This window comes from Urocitellus parryii, chromosome 4 (assembly GCF_045843805.1).
Source record: "Urocitellus parryii isolate mUroPar1 chromosome 4, mUroPar1.hap1, whole genome shotgun sequence".
NCBI classification, from domain to species: Eukaryota; Metazoa; Chordata; class Mammalia; order Rodentia; family Sciuridae; genus Urocitellus; species Urocitellus parryii.
Genome location: NC_135534.1, coordinates 125381137 through 125402480, shown reverse-complemented (window position 1 = coordinate 125402480; position 21344 = coordinate 125381137).

Here is a 21344-nt window from a genome sequence, read left to right as displayed (position 1 = left end):
AATGAGGGAAGAGGGTACATTAAAAGAAAGAAAGAAAGGAAGGAAGGAAAGAAGGAAGGAAGGAAGGAAGGAAGGAAGGAAGGAAGGAAGGAAGGAGGGAAGGAAGGAAGGAAGGAAGAAAAATCAAGGAGTAGAAGAAGGGGATTGAGGGGAGGGAAGAGGGACAAGATAAGGAGCAAAAAGTGGTATGAATCTGACCTTTCTTTCTTTTTTTTAATTATTTTTTTTAAAAGTAAATGATAGCAGAATGTATTACAATTCTTATTACACTTATACAGTACAATTTTTTATATCTCTGGTTGTACATAAAGTATGTTGACACCAATTCGTGTCTTCATACATGTACTTTGGATAATGATGTCTATCATATTCCACCATCCTTGCTAATCCCCTACCCCTCCCTTTCCCTCCCACCCCTCTGCCCTATCTAGAATTCATCTATTCCTCCCATGCTCTCCTTACCCCACTATGAGTCAGCCTCCTTATATCAGAGAAACTGACCTCACTTTCTAATGTACATATACAAATATATCATAGTAAATTTTACCATTAAGTATATCTATATGACACCAATTTTACCAAACATTTTAAATAAATAGAAAAATCAGTAGAATAGAGGAAAGGGAACAGAGGAAGGTAGGGAGGCAAGGGTAAGGTTAAGTACTAGGGACTTTATTTGGAGCAAATTGTATCCCATGCATTTATAACTATGTCAAAATGAGTCCTATTGTTACATGAAAAATTTAAAAAATCACAAAAAATGAATATTTCAAATGAGGCATCTAACTACAGAGACAATCTGTTCATAACTGGTACAACTCCTATAAAAAGTGGCAAGTTTTATCTTCTAGTTTTATTCTTTCTTCCGAAAAATTTTAAGTTACATTTTATGCAGGCAGGACAAATAAATACAGATATTCCAGAGAAAAATACTGAATAAGTAAATGGCCTGATTTATCACTTAGGGTAGATGTCAGTCAAAATTGAGCTACAGCTGGGAGCGGTGGTGGTGAACACCTATAATCCCAGCACCTCGGAAGGCTGAGTCAGGATTCCAAGTTCAAGGTCAACCTCAGCAATTTAGTGAGATCCTGACTCAGAATTAAAAAATAGCTAGGTGTGGTGGCGCATGCTTCTAATCCCAGCAGCTCAGGAGGCTGAGATAGGAGGACCCTGAGTTCAAAGGCAACCTCAGCAATTTAGCAAGGCCCTAAACTATTTAGCGAGTCCCTTTCTCTAAATAAAATATTAAATAGGACTGGGATGTGGCTCAGTGGTTGAGCACCCCTAGTTCAATCCCTGGTACCAATAAATAAATAAAGAAAACTTAAAAATAAATAAATAAAAAGAATTAGATTGTAGCTCAGTGGTAAACTGCCACTGGTTCAATCTCTAGTACCAAAAAAAAAATAATAATAATTATAGTTTATTCTATTCCTGAGAATAACTATAAAATAGAAGGTGAATTTTGAAAGGCCTTCTATCCAAATTATCTGAGAATCCTAACAGAATTTATTATATATTGCAAATTTTATGAGGAACCATGGACATAGAGATGAGCTCCCGACTCAATGCCCACCCCTGCTTTTTTTTGCTCCCTCCTGATTCTCAGGATTGAACCCAGGGTGTTCTACCACTGAGTTTTACATCACCAGCTCTTTTTTTTTTTCTTTATTTTTATTAAATGAAAAATGAATTTTTTAAAAATCTATTTACTCTAATTTGTTATACACGACAGCAGAATTCATAGTGTAATTCATGTGTACTATTCATACTACCAGCTCTTTTTTAATTTTTAATTTTTTATTTTGACAGTCTTGCTAAGTTGCCATGGTTGTCCTCAGACTTGCCATCCTCCTGCCTTAACCTCCCAAGTAGTTGGGATTATAGATATGGCCACTGTGCCTGGCTCCAAGAATAGCTTACTCAGATTCACAAAGCTTTTTGTGCAACCAGAACCAGTCAGCCACTGGTGGCCTTTCAAATGGGAGAGTTGAGCAAATTTTACGTATTGATTTAAAATCAATAGCACAAGTTTAACACAGGGATAAGAATATTAATGAATTTTCCATTCACTCTTTTTTTTTTTATTGGTCGTTCATAACATTACATAGTTCTTAATACATCATATTACACGGTTTGATTCAAGTGGATTATGAACTCCCGATTTTACCCCGTATACAAATTGCTGTATCACATCAGTTACCCTTCCATTGATTGACATATTGCCTTTCTAGTGTCTGATGTATTCTGCTGTCTGTCCTATTGTCTACTATCCCCCCTCCCCTCCCCTCCCCTCCCCTCCCCTTTTCTCTCTCTACCCCTTCTACTGTAAATCATTTCTTCCATTTGTATTCTCTTGACTTACCCCTCCTTTCCTCTTATATGACTCTTAATGTAGTATTAAAGCAAATTTCAGCAATATTCCTGCAGCCCCAAATTCCTGTAAACTGGAAAATTCCCTAAAAAGATGCTCATATTTCTTCTAGATCTCATGGTGCCTTCTGGATCACTTGGAGAAGATGAAATTATATCTGTATAATAGTCGGGGTGTAATGAAGTGCTCCTATCCTGCTACCTTCTCTCCTAGGCTAATTACATCATCGAGAAACACACAGAAGCCACTGGAAGCCCAGCAGGACTGCCTGGGCCACAGGCTCACTGTCTAAGAAGTACAGCAAACTGAAGGGTTGCTGGTAAAGTGAGAGAGCCCATAAAGATATTGGGTGTGGCAATGTGGCAAGCCTGGTACATGAGTGGGGGTATGACAGGAAGCCTAGCAGGAAGTATTCTAGTTCTACTAGTCTGAAGGAAATAGAGAAGGCAGGAGAAAGACAACGGGGGTGGAAAAGTAACTCATTTATAATACTTTGCTTATGCAGGATATTTAACATTTTACAAGAATCTTTATGTGTGTGATACCATTTTGCTATTTCACACTTTATAATGCTTATTATATAAAAATATTATCTGTAAACCAGCCACATAGGTATGCATCTATAATACCAATTACTCAGGAGACTGAGGCAGGAAGATAGCAAGTTCAAAGCCAGCCTCAGCAATTTGGCAAGACCCTGTCTCAAAATAAAAAATGAAAAGGACTGGGGATATATTGTAGTGGTAGAGCGTTGTGGGTTCAATCCCCCGTACCAAAAAACATGAATAAGATTATCTGTAAATGGATATGATAAATTCTAGTTACACAGTTGATATCAGAGTATCCCCCCTTCCTTGGAACTATGAGCAAAATCCTGCATGTGATTGTCAGAAGGTATTTCTGGTGACTGAGTTCTTGTTGATTTCCTTGATGAAGTGATTGTTCCTTTTCCAGAAAGTCATCTCTAATAACCCTTTCCTTTCTTTCACTTTCTTAGTTCACAGTGTTAAATTACTACAATTTGGGGGGGACTTACTCAAATTGTGAAGGTGGCCAGATCATGTCACCACTTTGACAATGACATGGAATTTAATGCTTAACAAACAAGCCATAGCCCTGTGTCACACATGACAAGCCACTGGAGAGCTCCAAGTAAGTTTCCTCCTATGTCTTGCCAGCTGGGTTGAAATGGGTATCTTGCTTGAGAAAATTTAAAGTAGGGAAAGGTATAACCTCAGGAATCATTATTGTTAATAAAACATGATGTTGTAGGAGCTGGGTACTGTGGAGCATGCCTGTATTCCCATCAACTTGGGAAGCTGAGGTTAGAGGATCTCAAGTTTGAGTCTAGCCTGGGCAACTTAGCAAAATCCTATCTCAAAATAAAATAAAAAGAGTTGGGAATGTAGCTCAGAGGTATAGCATTCCTGAATTCAATTCCCTCGTACTAAAAAACAAAATCAATCATGATATAGAAAAGGGGATATTAGAAAAGAAATTTGATGTTCACTCACATAATCATGTCTTCATGTCATAAGACTAAAAGGAAACTCCTACACAAGATTACCTATTAAATAAAATTCAGGATGTATCAGATCCCAGTAACGTTGCAGAGAGTACAGGTTTGAATGCCTTGCAGGGTAGGCAGGACAATGGAAAATCATATACAGAAAGCCCTCATGAATTTTTTTTTAGTTATAGTTGGACAAAATACCTTTATTTTGTTTATTTATTTTTATGTGGTTCTGAGGATCAAACCCAGGTCCTCCCACGTGCTAGGCAAGCACTCTACTGCTGAGCCTCAGCCCCAGCCCCAGACCCACATACAATCTTAATAAGCTAAACATAACTCTCAATGCCAATTAACAAATACTTTATTTTGGCTATTTGTATCTTTATAACCATTGAGATATGACCTCAAAAAGCAGCATCTTGCTGTCTATTTTCAAGTACTTAATTAATGGCCTTGCTCCAGGATAAACACATCCTGTTTTAAATTAGATAATGAAAATCTTTTTAAAAACATGAATCTCCTTATGTTTGTGACCTTGTCAGTGATAATGGTTTGATGCTTGTCCCTAAACTCATCATTATGTATACATTAAATATGAATAGCTCTTATATATGTCTGTCACACCTGGATAAAATGGTTTTTAAAAATGTATCTTGCATATCATTGTACTTGACATAACAAAATTGCAAACCATTATTTTAAACAAAACTATTATTGTAAATCCCAAAACTATTATTGGGATATAGCTTAGTTGGTAGAGAGCTTGCCTTGCATGCACAAGGCCCTGGGTTCAATCCCTAGCACCAAAAAAAAAAAAAAAAAAAAAAGAAAAGAAAAATATTGAGGGGAATGTTAATTCTGTAGTTTCTCTAATTCATTTACCCATATCTGAAAGATTTTTTTTTTGTTATTGTTGTTTGTTTTAGTTTAGTTTTTTTTTTTTTTTTCAGTGCTGGGGATCAAGTCCAGGGTACTCTAATACTCTACTACTGAGCTACATCTCCAGTCCCCAGAGAGATTTTAAAAAGATGCTTATACAGTAAATTAAACATAAGTTGTTATGTTCTATTACACCAGAGAAGTGCTTGCCTGCAAGGATTTCAAGAGCACTCTCAATATCATTCTGAAGACAATTCTGCAAATCTTTTTTTTTAAACAAGGATTTATTGAAATTCTCTCATTTAACACATACAGTTCAATGATGTTTAGTACATTTTGCAATTTCTTTTAAAAGTTCTTGTCCCTGGTTAGAAGCTTGTATTGAGTTTTCCTCAATCATGTGAATCCTTTCAATTCAGGTGTATTGGTTGCTTCTGTTTCTAGGTTACCCACTTGTACAGAACTCACAGTCCTGGCTTGCTAGAAGATTGAAAAGCTTCCCAATGACATATTTTAACAATATTTGATTGCCTCCACAGGTTATCAAAATACTGAGAACTCCACCTGGTTAATCCTATTTTATATCACAATACACTCCAAAGGTAGGATGTGATAGGTTAAACATTTGCAATGCTACTAAGCCCGTTTTTTTGCCATCAGATATTAAAATGGTTTATTCCATTGCCAAAATACAATGTAGTTAGTCATCATTAAATAAATTTTTCTCTGCTTCTTGGCAGGTGAACAACCTATTGGTTATCAGGAAAGATTGCCATGATGCATAATTTAAAGCTGCCATAAGGTTTGTATCTGTATTATCACCTATGCATTAGCATTCTTAAATAGCTTGCAGTGAGTTATGGAAGCTGATTTAATTTAGCACCACTGTGATCCATCTGAAAATAGAACTGTTATGTTTTCAATTAACATATCTTTAATCAAAAGCTAAAGAAGGAACAGAACAAAGGAGGGAGGAGGGAAGGGCTAAGAAAGAAACCATATAGTTGTCAGTCATCCCTTGATTCCAGGAAACCACCCCCCTTCCTCACAAATACCTAAATCTCTGGATGCTCACATCCCTTATATAAAATGGTATAATATTTGCCTAGAAATTATATGCATCCTCCCATGTACTTTAAATCAACTCTACATCATTTACAATACCTAATAGAATGTAAATGTTATTTAAATAATTGTTATATTGTAATGTTTAGGGAATAATGACAAGGAAAGAGGTCTACACATTCAATACAGTTTCAGTTTTCCTAGACCTAACTAGACAGTACACAATCTGCAGTTGTCCCACAGATACAGGATCTATGGATACAAAGGGCTGACAGTGTTTGACAGTTTTGCTTTAAAACCTGCCATGTATACTATATCCTACTAAGCAGTGGGAAACTCATTTGTAACTATAGGCATATTTTTTAAAAAAATGAACAATTTGTTTTGAGATATTAGACAATAAAACATGGAATAAGAAAGGTTATTCAAAGGAATACTTATTTGGGAGTAAATTACATAGAAGAATTACAAAAAAGGGTCAAAACATCTTGGAGAAGAGAGATCAATGTAGCTCAAAAATATTAAGATCAATTACATGAAGGAAAGAAGACATGAACTGGAGCTACAAATGGTTAATATTCTTAAAAGAAAATTTCTAAATGTGGGGATACTATGATATATAGCCAAAATTTCACTAGTGACATAAACTATATTTATATCTACCTAAGTTATCTTAGAAATAAGATATAGAACAATGGAGCTGAAAGATAAAAAGCATAGTCTGCAAATATCTACTGCTCTTAGTTTCCATATTTCTAGACAAAAATGAAGTTCAACAAGTTAGGGAAACCCAGCATACCAAATTTCTCTCTTGGGCCATGGTCCTTCACTTAATCTAATTAAAGGTCTGAGAAGTTGTACTTTTAAAAAAAATGCGTATCTTTGTTTATTTTAGAATTCTCTGAGCTTATCTGAACAGTGGAACATTTTTACTACAGAATATTTTGGTGGCATGTGAAGGAAATGAACTCCATGCAATAGAATATAGGAAATACTAATCCACAATAAAACAAACAAATAGATTTAAAAAATGAATAAGGATCTTAACAAAGATCTCACCAAAGAAGATATACAGATGGCAAATAAGCATCTGAAAAGATGTTACACATCTTTTGTTGCTATGGTTTGGATCTGGAATTTTCCTCCAAAAACTCCCATGTTGAAGGCATGGTCCCCAATGCAGCAATGTTCAGAGATGCAGCTCTTGGGAAGTGATCACTTTTAACTTATCAGTGGATTAACCTATCAATGGATTCTTAATTGATGGCATTATTGAGGAGAGTAGAGACTATAAGAGTTGGAGCTTAGTTAGAAAAAATACATCTTGGGGCAGGGGGTGGGATGCCCTGGATGGCTAGTTCTTGTCCCCAATCTCTTCCTTTCTTTTTATCTCTTCCCTATTCTTCACTCTTCTTTCTTCTCTCTTATTCTCTCTTCCATTCTCAGCTGCCATGAGATGAGCAACTTTGCTCTTACCATAGACCAGTAGTAATGGAACTACCCAACCATGCACTGAAACCTCTGAAACCATGAACCAAATAAGTCTTTCTTCCCCACCCCCATTGCTAGTACTGGGGATGAACCCAGTGGCACTTTTTTTTTTTTTTTTGTCTTGGTGCCTGACTCCCAGGGGCACTTAAGAGATAGCATCTCACTGAGATGCCCAGGCTGTCCTTGAACTTTTGAACCTCCTATTTCAGCCTCCTGAGTAGCTGGAATTACAAGCATGCACAGTGTGCCTGGCAGATCTTTCCCCCTTTAAGTTATTTTTCTCAGGTACTTTGTCATAGTGATGAAAAGCTAATACATATGTTATCAGAAAAAAATGCTAAATAAAACAAGATATGACTACACATGTATTAGAATGATCAGAATCCAGAACACTGAAAATATCAAATGCTGGCAAAGACTTGGAGGAACAGAAGTTGGTTGGAATGCAAAATGCAAAATGGTCTAACTACTTTGGAAGACAGTTTTGCAGTTTCTTACTAAAGTAAATCTACATTCACCATATGATCTAGCAACCATGCTCCTTGGTATTTACCTAAGTTAAAAACATATGTCCATATGAAAACCTACACACAGATTTTTATAGCAGTTTTATTCAAAATTGCCAAAATCTGGAAACAACCAAGATGACTTTTGTAGGTGAGTAGATAAATCAACTAAGGCACATTCAGATAATGAGATATTTATTCAGTGGTACAAAATGAGCTATCAAGCCTTGAAAAGATATGGAGGAATTTTAGATGCATATTGCTAAGTGAACAAAGCCAATCTGAAAAGGCTACATATTCCAACTATATTCTGGTAGAGGCAAAACTATATAGACAGTAAAAAGTGCATTGGTTGTCAAAAATTAGGTAAGAGGGAAGGATGACTAAGCAGAGCACAGAGCATTTATAATACTATAATGGTAGATTCAAAGTACATATTTATTCAAAAGTGCAGAATCCACATAGCAGGAATGAACCCTAATGTAGTCTATAATGATGATCTTGGTGATGATGTGTCAGTTCAGGTTTATCCAGTATGATACATGTACCACTCTGGTGGGAGAGGTTGATAATGGGGGAGATTATAAATGTTCTGGGCAGGAACTCTGTTCTCCTTCTGCTCAGTGTTGCTGTAAACACAAAACTGTTCTAAAAAGTAAAATAGAAATTAATTTAGGTGAATATTACACACCAGTGGAATCTGGCCCATACATATTTTGTTTGCCATTTTACCTACTAACATTGCCTAATTGGTACCACGTTTTATTTTTAAAAGGTGTGGGGGTAGATAGGTATCAATCACTGTCATGTCGTTTGCATAGGGTCCCATGGCACAGTGAGTGGTAGAGTCCAAGTCTCCTCAACTCTAGTCTCCAGCTTGTTTTATAAAGTTCTGCCTTACAGCAGCTTCCATATGTACACCCTAAAGCCCACAGAAAGACAGATGTACAGATTGGAACAATGTCACAAACAATCTTGAGAGGAATAAAATAGGAGCTCAATTTGTGTCTTCATACCTGTACTTTGGATAATAATGATCATCATATTCCACCATCATTAATTACCCAATGCCCCCTCCCTTCCCCTCCCACCCCTCTGCTCCCTCTCTGTTGAGAGCCACAACCAAGTCAAGATGGTGCCTGGCATTTTGCCAGAAGGAGTGGTTGAGGGGTAGTGCCAGTGAGCCATCAAGATGATGATAATTAAGTTAAGCTGTGTATAATTATTAAGATAATGACTGATTGCTGTAACTGGATGATGCTAAATTGAAACAAGCTGTGTATTCAGTTGTGTATATAAACCTCTGCTGCCCGCTACTTTTGAGTTCTCACGGAGTTCCCGTTGAGTTCGCATGGGTTCTGGAATAAAGTTCGTTCCTGCTTGAATCTACAAGTGGCTCATGACCTCCCGGTTATTTGTGCCCAGCCAGACTGCGGCACCTCTCCCTATCCCACTATGAATCAGCCTCCTTATATCAAAGAAAACATTCGGCATTTGTTTTTTTGGGGATTGGCTAACTTCTCTTAGCATTATCTTCTCTAACTCCATCCATTTACCTACAAATGCCATGATTTTATTCTCTTTTATTGCTAAGTAATATTCCATTGTGTATATATGCCACATTTTTGTTTTTATCTATTCCTCTATTGAAGGGCATCTAGGTTGGATCCACAGTTTAGCTATTGTGAATTGTGCTGCTATAAACATTGATGTAGCTGTGTCCCTGTAGTATGCTGTTTTTAAGTCCTTTGGGTATAGACTGAGGAGAGGGACAGCTGGGTCAAATGGTGGTTCCATTTCCAATTTTCCAAGAAATCTCCATACTGCTTTCCATATTGGCTGCACCAATTTGCAGTCCCACCAGCAGTATATGAGTGTACCTTTTTCCCACATCCTCACCAATACTTATTGTTGTTTGTATGCATAATAGCTGCAATTCTGACTGAAATGAGATGAAATCTTAGAGTGGTTTAATTTGCATTTCTCTAATTGTTAGTGATGATGAACATTTTTTCATGTATTTGTTGATTGATTGAATATCCTCTTCTGAGAAGTATATCTTCGGGTCCTTGGCCCATTTATTGACTGGGTTATTTGTTTTTCTGGTGTTTAGCTTTTTGAGTTCTTTATATACCCTAGTGATTAGTGCTCTATTTGATGTGTTGAGGGATAAAGATTTGCTCCCAGGATGTAGGCTCTCTATTCACCTCATAGATTGTTTCTTTTGCTGAGAAGAAACTTTTTATTTTGAGTCTATCCCATTTATTGATTCTTGATTTAATTTTTGTGCCACAGGAGTCTTATTAAGGAAGTTGAGGCCTAATCTCAGATGATGGAGATTAGGGCCTGCTTTTTCTTCTATTAGATGCAGAGTCTCTGGTTGTATTCCTAAGTCCTTGATCCATTTTGAGTTGAGTTTTGTGAGTGAGAGATAGGGGTTTAATTTCATTTTGTTGCATATGGATTTCCAGTCTTCCCAGCACCAATGCATGTTCTTGGTACCTTTGTCTAATATAAGATAATTGTGTTTTTGTGGGTTAGTCTCTGTGTCCTCTATTCTGTACCATTGGTCTACCAGTCTGTTTTGGTGTTTTTGTTACTCTTGCTCTGTAGTATAGTTTAAGGTCTTGTATAGTGATGCCACCTACTTTACTCTTCTTGCTAAGGATTGCTTTAGCTATTCTGGGTCTCTTATTTTTTCAGATAAATTTCATTATTGCCTTTTTTATTTCTATGAGAAATGTCATTGGAATTTTTATTGGAATTACACTAAATTGGTATAGTACTTTTGGAAGTATGGTCATTTTGATAATATTAATTCTGCCAATCCAAGAGCAAGGTAGATCTTTCCATCTTCTAAGGTCTTCTTTGATTTCTTTCTTTAGGGTTCTGTAATTTTCATTATGTAGTTCTTTCACCTCTTTTGTTAAGTTGATTTCCAGTTTTTGTTTTTTGGGTGGTTTTTTTTTTTTTTTTTTTGAGGCTATTGAGGACGGGGTAGTTTTCCTCATTTCCCTTTCTGAGGATTTGTCATTGATATACGGAAATGCCTTTGATTTATGGGTATTGATTTTATATTCTGCTACTTTGCTGAATTCATTTACTAGTTCTAGGAGTTTTCCAGTGCAACTTTTAGGGTTTTCCAGGTGTAGAATCATATCATCAGCAAACATGGCCAATTTGAGTTCTTCATTTCCTATGTGTATCCCTTTAATTTCTTTTGTCTGTCTAATTGCTCTGACCAGTGTTTCAAAAAGTATGTCAAATAGAAGTGGTGAAAGAGGGCATCCCTGTCTTGTTCCAGTTTTTAGAGGGAATGCCTTCAATTTTTCTCCATTTAGAATGATGTTGGCCTGAGGCTTAGCATAGATAGCCTTTATGATGTTGAGATATGTTTCTGTTGTCCCTAGTTTTTCTAGTGTTTTGAAGATGAAGGGATGCTGTATTTTGCCAAATGGTTTTTCTGCATCTATTGAGATGATCATAGGATTCTTATCTTTAAGTCTATTGATATGACGAATTACATTTATTGATTTCCGTATGTTAAACCAACCTTGCATCCCTGGGATGAATCCCACTTGATTGTGGTGCATGATCTTTTTGATATGTTTGTGTATTCGATTTGCTGGAATTTTATTGAGAACTTTTGCATCTATGTTCAGTAGAGATATTGGTCTGAAGTTTTCTTTTTTTGATGTGTCTTTGCCTGGTTTTGAAATCAGAGTGATATTGGCCTCATAGAATGAATTTGGAAGTGCTGCCTCTCTTTCCTGAAACAAATTGGAGAGTATTGGTACTAGTTCTTCTTTAAAAGTCTTGTAGAACTCTGCTGTGTATCTATCTGGTCCTGGGGGCTTCTATTGGTTGGTAGACTTTTGATGGCGTCTGCTATTTCGTTACTTGAAATTGATCTGTTTAAATTGTGTATATCATCCTGATTGGGAGTAGAATATTTTCATTCCATTCTTACTTTGAAATTATAGATCATGGCTAAATGCACTCTATGGAAAAAAGTTCAATTACATAAAACATTCAACTCAGAGCTTGCAGTGGGAATCTCTTTCTGCATTGAGTTCTTACATTCCATATTGCCTAACACTTGCTTAGCAACCTTACTTCAATGTTTGTCTTTTTATCATTTTTAAGTTGATTTTTTTCTTTTGATTCTTTAATCATTTTAAACATTCTTATTGTTGTTATTCTCTATCCAATTGTCTTATTATCTGAAGTTCTTGGGAGAGAAACTATCCCTGTTATTACTTAAATTTGCTAATAATTATGTTCCACTGATTCCTCAAGGGTTTTGGAATTATTTATTTATTTATTTATTTAGGTAGTGAGGATTGAATCTAGGGGTGCTCAGTCACGGAGCCACATCCCTAGCCCTTTTCTATATTTAGAGACAGGGTCTTCCTGAGTTGTCAAGTGCCTCACTAAGTTGCTGAGGCTGGTTTTGAATTCACTATCCTCCTGCGTCAGCCTCCTGAGCCACTGGGATTACAGGCATGTGCCACCTTGCCCGAGGTTTTCCAATTTTTGATTATGAACTCATGTTTAATGGGACTTGATTATCCTCTCTGGCACAGGATGAAACCAAGTCCCTTCAGAGCAGTTGATCAGTGCAGGATACCTTTCTTGATCTAAATGATTCTGGAATTCTGGACAAAGCACAATTTTTTTTTTCAATGCTGGAGATAGAACTCAGGGCCTCATGCATAATACGCAATTGTTCTACCGCTGAGCCACACGTCCTGTCAAAAGTATAAATTTTAAGCTAATTCTGTGTTAGAAGGAAGGCTGAGATAATTTTTCATGCGTTTCCTAGCAGATCAGAATTTTGTCTTCAGTTCATAAAGTGGATGGATTTTTATCCAGTCTACCTTTTAACTAAAGGTTTTGTCTCTTGGAGAGTGTCTGTTTTATCCCAGAGTTATAAAATTCTCATACCTTATCCCATTGGGTATTAAAAAAACAAAAATAAAAACAGCAGCAACAAGAACAACAAAAAACAATCCAACCCTACCACAAGTGCTGTCAGACTGGAGCATCCTCTGTACTTTCTTCCAGGTACAGATGTAAATTTAAAGGATGCTTGTTTGCGTTGTTACTGTTTCTAGTACCTCACAGTTACGAGGTTTTGGAGTATCTTTTTCATTGTACCGCCAGACTTAAAACACCTCCATTGTGTCCTCCATTGTGAGGATTTTGTCAGAATCTTATGGAACGGCTAGCTGGATTGGTTGGATTTTGTTATATGCCTCACTGAGCAACTCTATGAAAACTACATAAACTATTACAACTTTGGAGTTTTCCAATCACCTGGAAAAAGTTATTATTTATTCTTTTCTGATATATTTTCTGTTTAATAATAAATAGCATTTGTAAATAAATTGAGGATGAAACAGTGAAGGAGAAATATTGTTGATCAATTTGAGATCCTCAGAAAAATATTTCTGTGGGCAGGCACCATCAATGTTAATAGCCAACATATGTGTGCACACATGAATATGTAACAATAATCCCACCTCTATGTATAATTATAATGCACCAATAAAATATGAAAAAGCAAAATAATACTAATAAATAGAAACAAAACAACAACAAAATTAGTATGTGGTGAGTACCTTGGAGTACAAATGAACTTGAAAGCCTCTGTTTGCTTTAAGGAATTTTTTTTTTTAAAGAGAGAGTGAGAGAGAATTTTTTTAATATTTATTTTTTTAGTTTTCGGCGGACACAACATCTTTGTTTGTATGTGGTGCTGAGGATCGAACCCAGGCCCCACGCATGCCAGGCGAGCACGCTACTGCTTGAGCCACGTCCCCAGCCCAACTTTAGGGAATTTTTTAAGACAGAAAAGGAAAGTACATCAAACTTATATGGATATTGGAAACTAGGCCCATAACCCCACTACCATTCTCAGCAAATCCTTCCAAACTTCTAAGAAAAGCACAATTATTAATTAAGACCATTTAATATTTACTTTGGTTAGCATACTATTTTAAGAAGCACTTATAATACCGTAAAGTCACATGTATGTGATATCTTACATATACATGCACACATTTTATGGAATGCATTTTGGTTAAAAACAACAACTCTGTACATCAGATCATTACGTTGTTAATTAATTACACTAAAGAGTAACTAATACAGGAGAAAATATTCACTTTGTGCTACTGTACTTGGTGCCATGCTTGCTAACTTTTTGAGGCATTCTGAAAGACAAAATATAGACACCTACAAATATTTAAAGAGCTCATGATGTGACTGTTATCCAAATTATTACAAAGGAAAGACATTTTTAAAAGACATCTTGCAGATGTGATTTTTAGTAGTTGAAAAATTTGTTTAGTTACTAATTGAAAATTATCAATACTAACATTTGAAAAAATAATCATCTATATTAGTCAGTTATCAGTTGCTGTAATAAATACCTGAGGCTAGAACAAGAGGTTTATTTGGAAGTTTAAAGTCCAAGGTTGTGTGGCCCCATTTGTATGGACTCTAGTGAGGGCTTAATGGCATATGACATCATGGTGGAGAGCACATGCAAGAGGGACCACATGGTGAGACATGGAGCCAGAAAGAAGGGAGAGGGACGGTCTTGTTCTTTCATAACACACCCAAACTAATCAGGGTCCATGAGAACTACTTTAATCCCTTTTGGGGGCAGAGTCTCCAAAATCCTTGTTAACTTGCACTAAGATCTACCTCTTAAAGGTTCCATCACCTTAATAGGGCCACCCTGAAGATCATGCCTTCAGAGAAAGAAAATAGAATCAATAGAAAATAAATGCTAGCACATTCACTAAATCAATGTGGAAATATAGAAGCCCTTGGTGGACAAACCACATCCAAACCATAGCATGACTTATGCAAAAAAAAAAAAGTTAGGATTTGGGGAGACATGTTTCTTAAACCTTAAGAGAGTAAGGTAGACCAGAGAGAGAGGGGAGTAGAGTGATGGAGAGCAGAAGAGATGGGAAATGCTTCCTTGGCCATTGTGCCTTTAGAGACTAATTTTATTGGTTTTTGGTTGAAGAGTTCCATTTGGAGATTTCTTCTAGGAAACCTAGGCTGGAAATTTAAGAAAACTCAGGCAGGACCTTTTAAAAAAAAGATTCTAAAGAAATACAAAATGTGACTACTTCTATATCATAAATAGTTGGGCCTTTCTTATTCAGCAAAATCTTTATCACTCAAGTAATAATTAAATGAATAAGCAAGTATTAAATTCTTAGAAGAAATTTGGATTACTGAGATATGATGAACCTAGTATAGTTTTCATGATGGGTATTTCCTCACAAATGTTAATGCCCTTAAGTTTTCTTAAAAATAAGAGAAAATGGCAGAAAATGCTTAAGCAACAAATTAAATTTCACCAATTTTTTTCATGTTTTTGTTTTAAAAAAATATGTTTGGATTTAGTAAGCAAAAATTACCAATCTTAGAGATGTGTAAGTAGAGTTCTTCTTATGACAATACTGCATTAAATGGGTCAAAGATTATTGCTCTATTTGCAAATCTTTAAACTGACAGCACCTTCTGGGAAAATTTATGGCAAGTTTTTCTTCTTTTTTAAAAGCAACGTGTCTATAAATCCAACTAAAGTGCTATGAATAAGGTTGTAAATCACTTCACTGGCTTGAGTAATGGGACTTTTATTTCATGAAACTATGCCAAGAAACCAGAGGCTTTCATTGATATTGAGTCTTCTGTAATATTAATAGTTATACATTCCCCCCACCAAAAATGAATTTTGATACCGATTGAAAATATTTTTACAATTTTTTTTCTGAAAGAAATAAATATAGAAATCAGTGGTGTAAAGTCTGATGGTTTTAAAGAGGTTCATTAGTCACCAGCAGAGAAAGAAAATAGAATCAATAGAAAATAAATACTTGCACATTCACTAAATCAATGTGGAAATAATTTCAGATTTTTATCTGTAATTGTGATTGGTACATCCAGTTCTAATTCATGGATAATGTTGAGTGCTTCTCCCTGGATGATTTTCCCCCAGTCTTAACATTAGGTTTGTTTGACAAAATAGAGAAAAACTCCACTGAATGCTTCATTCTTCTCCTTCCCAATTATATTTAAATATTTTCACTGGGAATGTAGTCTCTGGTAGCTAACTGCACTAAAATTCTAATAACAGTAAGTCCTGTGGGGAGAAAATGTACATGTTATGCAAAAGTTAAATTTACTTAGAATTGATGCTCAGTATCCTAAGGGGATTTGTTCCAAGACAACACCCTCCTCCCAGGACACCCAAACTCACATATTCAACTGCCTTATATAAAATGGCATCGTATTTGCATATAGCCTAGGTATATCCCTCTAATGCTCTAAATTATCCCCGGGTTACTGATAATATCTAATAAAGAGTAAATGCTATGTAAATAATTGTTACACTGTATTATTTGGGGAATAATGACAAGAAAAATGTGTGCACATATTCAATACAGATGCAATTTTCTCCTAATATTTTGTTCCACATTTGGTAGAATTCATGAATGTGCAACCCTCAAAGTCCTATGTATACTAGCAAAATGAGTGAAATACATGCTACTTAGAGGCAGCTCTATGTATATTCAGTTAGGAACCTAACTGACATCCTGGACTTTGAATTTTATAACCCCTAGTAAAGGTTGCCAATTTTTTGTTTCAGGTAGTAACAAAACCTGAAAGAACCTGAAAGCCAGACATAAAATAGGAAAAAAACTAAACCTATAACCCCAGAAGTTTATATATCCTCACTGGTCAGTGATTGGTAAATATTTATTTACAGTCCACTTGTTTTAAAAAAATAATGTCATACATTCAATACTCTAGATGACCATAAAAGGAAATAAGAAAGAAACTGAATCAGAGGGAAAGTGAGGCTAGAAAAGCAGAACAAGCAAAACCACATACTAAGAAGCCTTAACACTGGAATCACAAACTCCCAATTCTGATCTTTATTTTTCTTTGGCATTGGGAATTGAACCCAGGGGCATTTTACCATTGCTTTACATGCCCAGTCACTTTTTATTTTTCATTTTTATTTTAAGATCTCACTAAAGGTCTCACTAAGTTGCTGAGGCTAGCCTTAAACTTGTGATCCTCCTGCCTCAATCTTTCCAGTTGCTGGGATTACAGGTATGTGCCATGGCATCTGGCAAAGGCCTTCAATTTTAAAACCATGTACTACTAAAGAGCTGGGAGACTAGAACAATCGTGGGAGAAGGGATCTGAGAGGTGTTGCAAATAGCTCACAGCTCAGTGGGAGGTACATAATGTGCATTTGCCATTTTGTTTGTGAATATTCTGCTGTGAGAAATAAGAAAATAAATCGGATAAAAGAAACTCACAAGCTGTGTTAAGCATAGATAAGGAAGTTAGTAACTTATTAGATCAAGAAGATGGCAAATTTTCATGATGCACAATATATTGTATATAAGAGGCATAGGAGACACTTGATATGCATGAAGTCTTAATTGGCCACCTATTGATGGTGCCCATTCTTTTCCCACCTGCTCTCTGCTCAAGAAACACATAAACAAAAAACACCCATAGATGTTCATCAGACTTATTGGCAAGTATAGCTACTGGCCAGGCATTCTTGCCCCTCTGTACTGGGTTAATATACTGTTATTCCCAGAATTCTACTTCTAGGCTTCCTTTTTATCCTGCATCCTGTCCCTAGGTGACCTTTACCACTCCCACTCCCACAGCTCCCCTGCTGTATATACTGGGCTCACCCCATATCCATTCCATAGGTACCCATCCTCTTGAAGAGACAAGAAGAGAGAGTAGAAAGAGAAAATCATGTAGAAAAGGTTGCCTTGGATTTCCCACAGGTCAAACTGGTTGCAGAGGATAAGTAATGGTTAAAACAGTTCTTATAGCTCAGTCTTCAGACCTACAGGGGTGGAGAAGTATAGAGAATAGATGCAGTGGGGAAATGGATGCTATCTCGCATAATCACATGTGTATTTGTTCATCAGGCTCTCTGCACAACCTGAATTACCTGAGGACAGAAGATGTTTCTTTTATGGATGCATTCATAGCATCTAACATATACTATGCTTTCAAGAGACGCTTATGGGTTAAATCAGAGAATATGGTAAATTGGGCATTACTTGGAGGACTATGCTTTCTGAACCTGCCACATGCTTTCTGGAACCTAAGGCAAAACAAGGAACAGCATAAGCTCTATAATTTTAGTTGTTTGATAAAAGGAAATATCATTTGGTCAGGAGAGATGAGTTCTTTTAGAGTGCAATGTTGTGAGGAACCAGAATCAGTCATGTGACTGCTTATATTAGAGGCACTCAGCTGCACATTTAACAATGAAACCATTAAGAGCTCAAACATTTTGCATGGAGCCATTTAAAAATATTAACCCTTGAGAAAACTGAAGCCATATTCTTAAAAAGTAACCTGTAAGAGAACTGAGTTAACGTGGTCTATTTTGACCTAAGAATATCTTGCTTAAAAAAGTGGTTAAACCTTAGCTTTAAACCTGACCTACTAAATAGACCTGCAGTGTAATTATACCTGCATTCTCTCTTCTTTCACCAGCCAACACATGGGAAGGGTCAACTGACAAACTCACATTAGGGTACTGTGAATTCATTAGATTGAAGAAGCTTGGGTCCCCTATTGATTATGTGGAGCTGACTCTTCTCTCTACTCCCTACAGACCTCTGAGCTGAAAGTAAGAAATAAATCTTTAATGTGATAAAACTCTGTTATTTGTTGGGTTTTATAGTAACAGTTATTTTACCTCGACTAAAACAGCTATAAAATAATGTCTTAGAAACTAAGATTTTTGTTTAGTTGTTCAAGTGTGTGTGTACGTGTGTGTATGTGTGTGTGTGTGTGTGTGTTTCCTTGCAGTACAAGGGATTGAACTGAAGGATGCTCTACCACTGAGCGACATCCCCACCCTTTTATTTTCTGTTTTGAGAAAGGGTGTCACAAATTTGCCCAGGTTTGAGCTCTTGCCTCAGCCTTCTGAGTTGCTGGGATTGCAAGTAGGCACCACTGTGTGCGGTTTGGAGTTTGTTTTAAACGCTACTACTGTTATGATCACAATCAACAGTCCATATAAAAATTGATTATTTTTATGGAAGTACTTTCTAGCTTGAATCTCATAATTTGAGGATTGTTATATTATTATTTTCTACTTGAGAGATGTTCCTTGGAGCCTTCCCCATCCCCCCCCTGGAATATGATAGAAAACAGAATAATGAACATTCTGGTGTATTATGTAATAATCACTGTCTCATGCATTATCTCTTCAGATTCTTCCAACAACTTTAAAGACTATGCAAGAGTTTATCATTGTCCCCATTTTATAGGGTGATGAAACTGAGACTAAAAAAATTAGGTATAAAGTAGGAAAAATGAATTTACATAGTTGTGTAAAGATTAAGCAAGAGAAAAATTTTGTCTTCCTAAAACCTGCTATGAGCTCAGAGTTTTTTTTTAAACTTTTTGAATTTTTAATAACTTGATATGTTGCCGTATAACAAAGTACCCCAAAATAATGTCTTAAAAAATTTAATTTGCTCACAGACGTTGAGCTGAATCATGTGAGCTAAGTGGGGTTGAGGGTGGAGCTAGACAGTTGGCTTTCTCAGCATCTCTCTCTGTGATCTTTCCACATGTCTCTTTACATGACAGCTTCGGCAGCAGAAGAGTCCAGAATGAGGAGATAGAAATAGAGAGAGAGGTGTGGGAGGGAAATAGAGGAAGACAGAAGCTCTAAGACCTTAAGACCTAACCATCTGTGTCACCATCACCAGATTTTCCTAGAAGTAAACTGAGGTGGGTGAGGTACACATTCTTTTCTCTCCCTCTCTTTTTTTTTTTTTTTTTTTGTTTACACAGGATTAAACCTAGGGGCACTTTACCACTGAGCCCTGTGCCCACCCCCCTCTTTTTTGTTGGGATAGCTTCTCCTAACTTGTTCAGGGACTCTCTAAGTTGCTGAGTCTGGCCTCAAATTTGTGATCCTCCTGCCTCAGCCTCCAGAGTTGCTAGGATTATTGGCATGTCCCATCATGCAGGGCTAGAATCTATTTCTTGATTGGAGAAATGTCAAGGAATTTGTGAACATAATTTTAAACTACAACCTTCCTTTCTAAAATGCTTGCCTACATTAGTATAAATGTAAGCATATCAGGGGTAAGTGATTCATCCAAGGTCATTCAGGTGTTAAATGGTTCCATTAATATGAGATTCAACTTTGTGACTCAAAATTCTACACATTTTTACTGCCCTACAAGATTTACTGTGATCAGCCATCTCTAATAGTATAGGTAAATTGACTACCATCAAATAAATTTGATTATTTTAACTGCCTTGGAGACTATATTTATCTTGCAGGAAAGTATCATCCATAAAGCAATCATCCATAAGCACTTTCTAAGTTTCTTCCAAATATCTGTGAGTTAACCCCCATATACACACAACACAATCATTTACATTTTTCCACATAAATCACTTTTTTTGTATTTCTTTTAAAAAAATTTGTTCAAATTAGTTATACATGACAGTAGAATGCATTTTGACATATTGTACAAAAATGGAGCACAACTTCTCATTCTTCTGGCTGTACATGGTTCAGAGTCACTTCAGTAGTGTAATCATACATGTATATAGGATAATAATGTCTGTCTCATTGTACTGTCCTTCCCATCCTTATAGTCCCGCCCCTCCCTTCACTTCCCTCTACACAAACTAAATTTCCTTCATTCTTCCTTATCCCCTCACCATCTGCCCCACTATGGATCAGCATCCACTTATCAGAGAAAACATTTGGCTTTTGGGTTTTTGGGATTGGCTTATTTCACTTAGCATTATATTCTCTATTTCTATCCATTTACCTGCAAATGCCATAATTTCATTCTTCTTCAAGGCTAAGTAATATTCCATTGTGTATATGTACCACTTTTTTTTTATGCATTCCTCTGTTGAAGGGCATCTAGGTTGGTTCCATAGTTTAGCTATGGAACATAGTTGTGAATTGAGCAGCTATAAATATTGATGTGGCTGTGTCACTATAGTATGCTGATTTTAAGTCCTTTGGGTATAAACTGAGGAGTGTAATAGCTGGGTTAAATGGTGGTTTCATTCCAGGTTTTCTGAGGTAGCTCCATACTGCTTTCCAGATTGGTTGTACCAATTTGCTGTCCCACCAGCAATGTATGAGTGCACCTTTTTCCCCTACATCCTTACCAACAATTATTGTTGCCTGTATTCTTGATGATTGCCATTCTGACTGGAGTGAGATGAAATGTGAGAGTAGTTTTCATTTGCATTTCTCTAATTTCTAGAGATGATGAACATTTTTTCATTATGTTTGTTGATTGTTTGTATTTCTTCTATGAAGTGTCTATTCAGTTCCTTAGCCCATTTATTGACTGGAATATTTGTTTATTGGTGTTAAGGTTTTTGAGGTTTTTAAAATTTTTAAAAATTATAGACAAAATACCTTTATTTTATTTAGTTATTT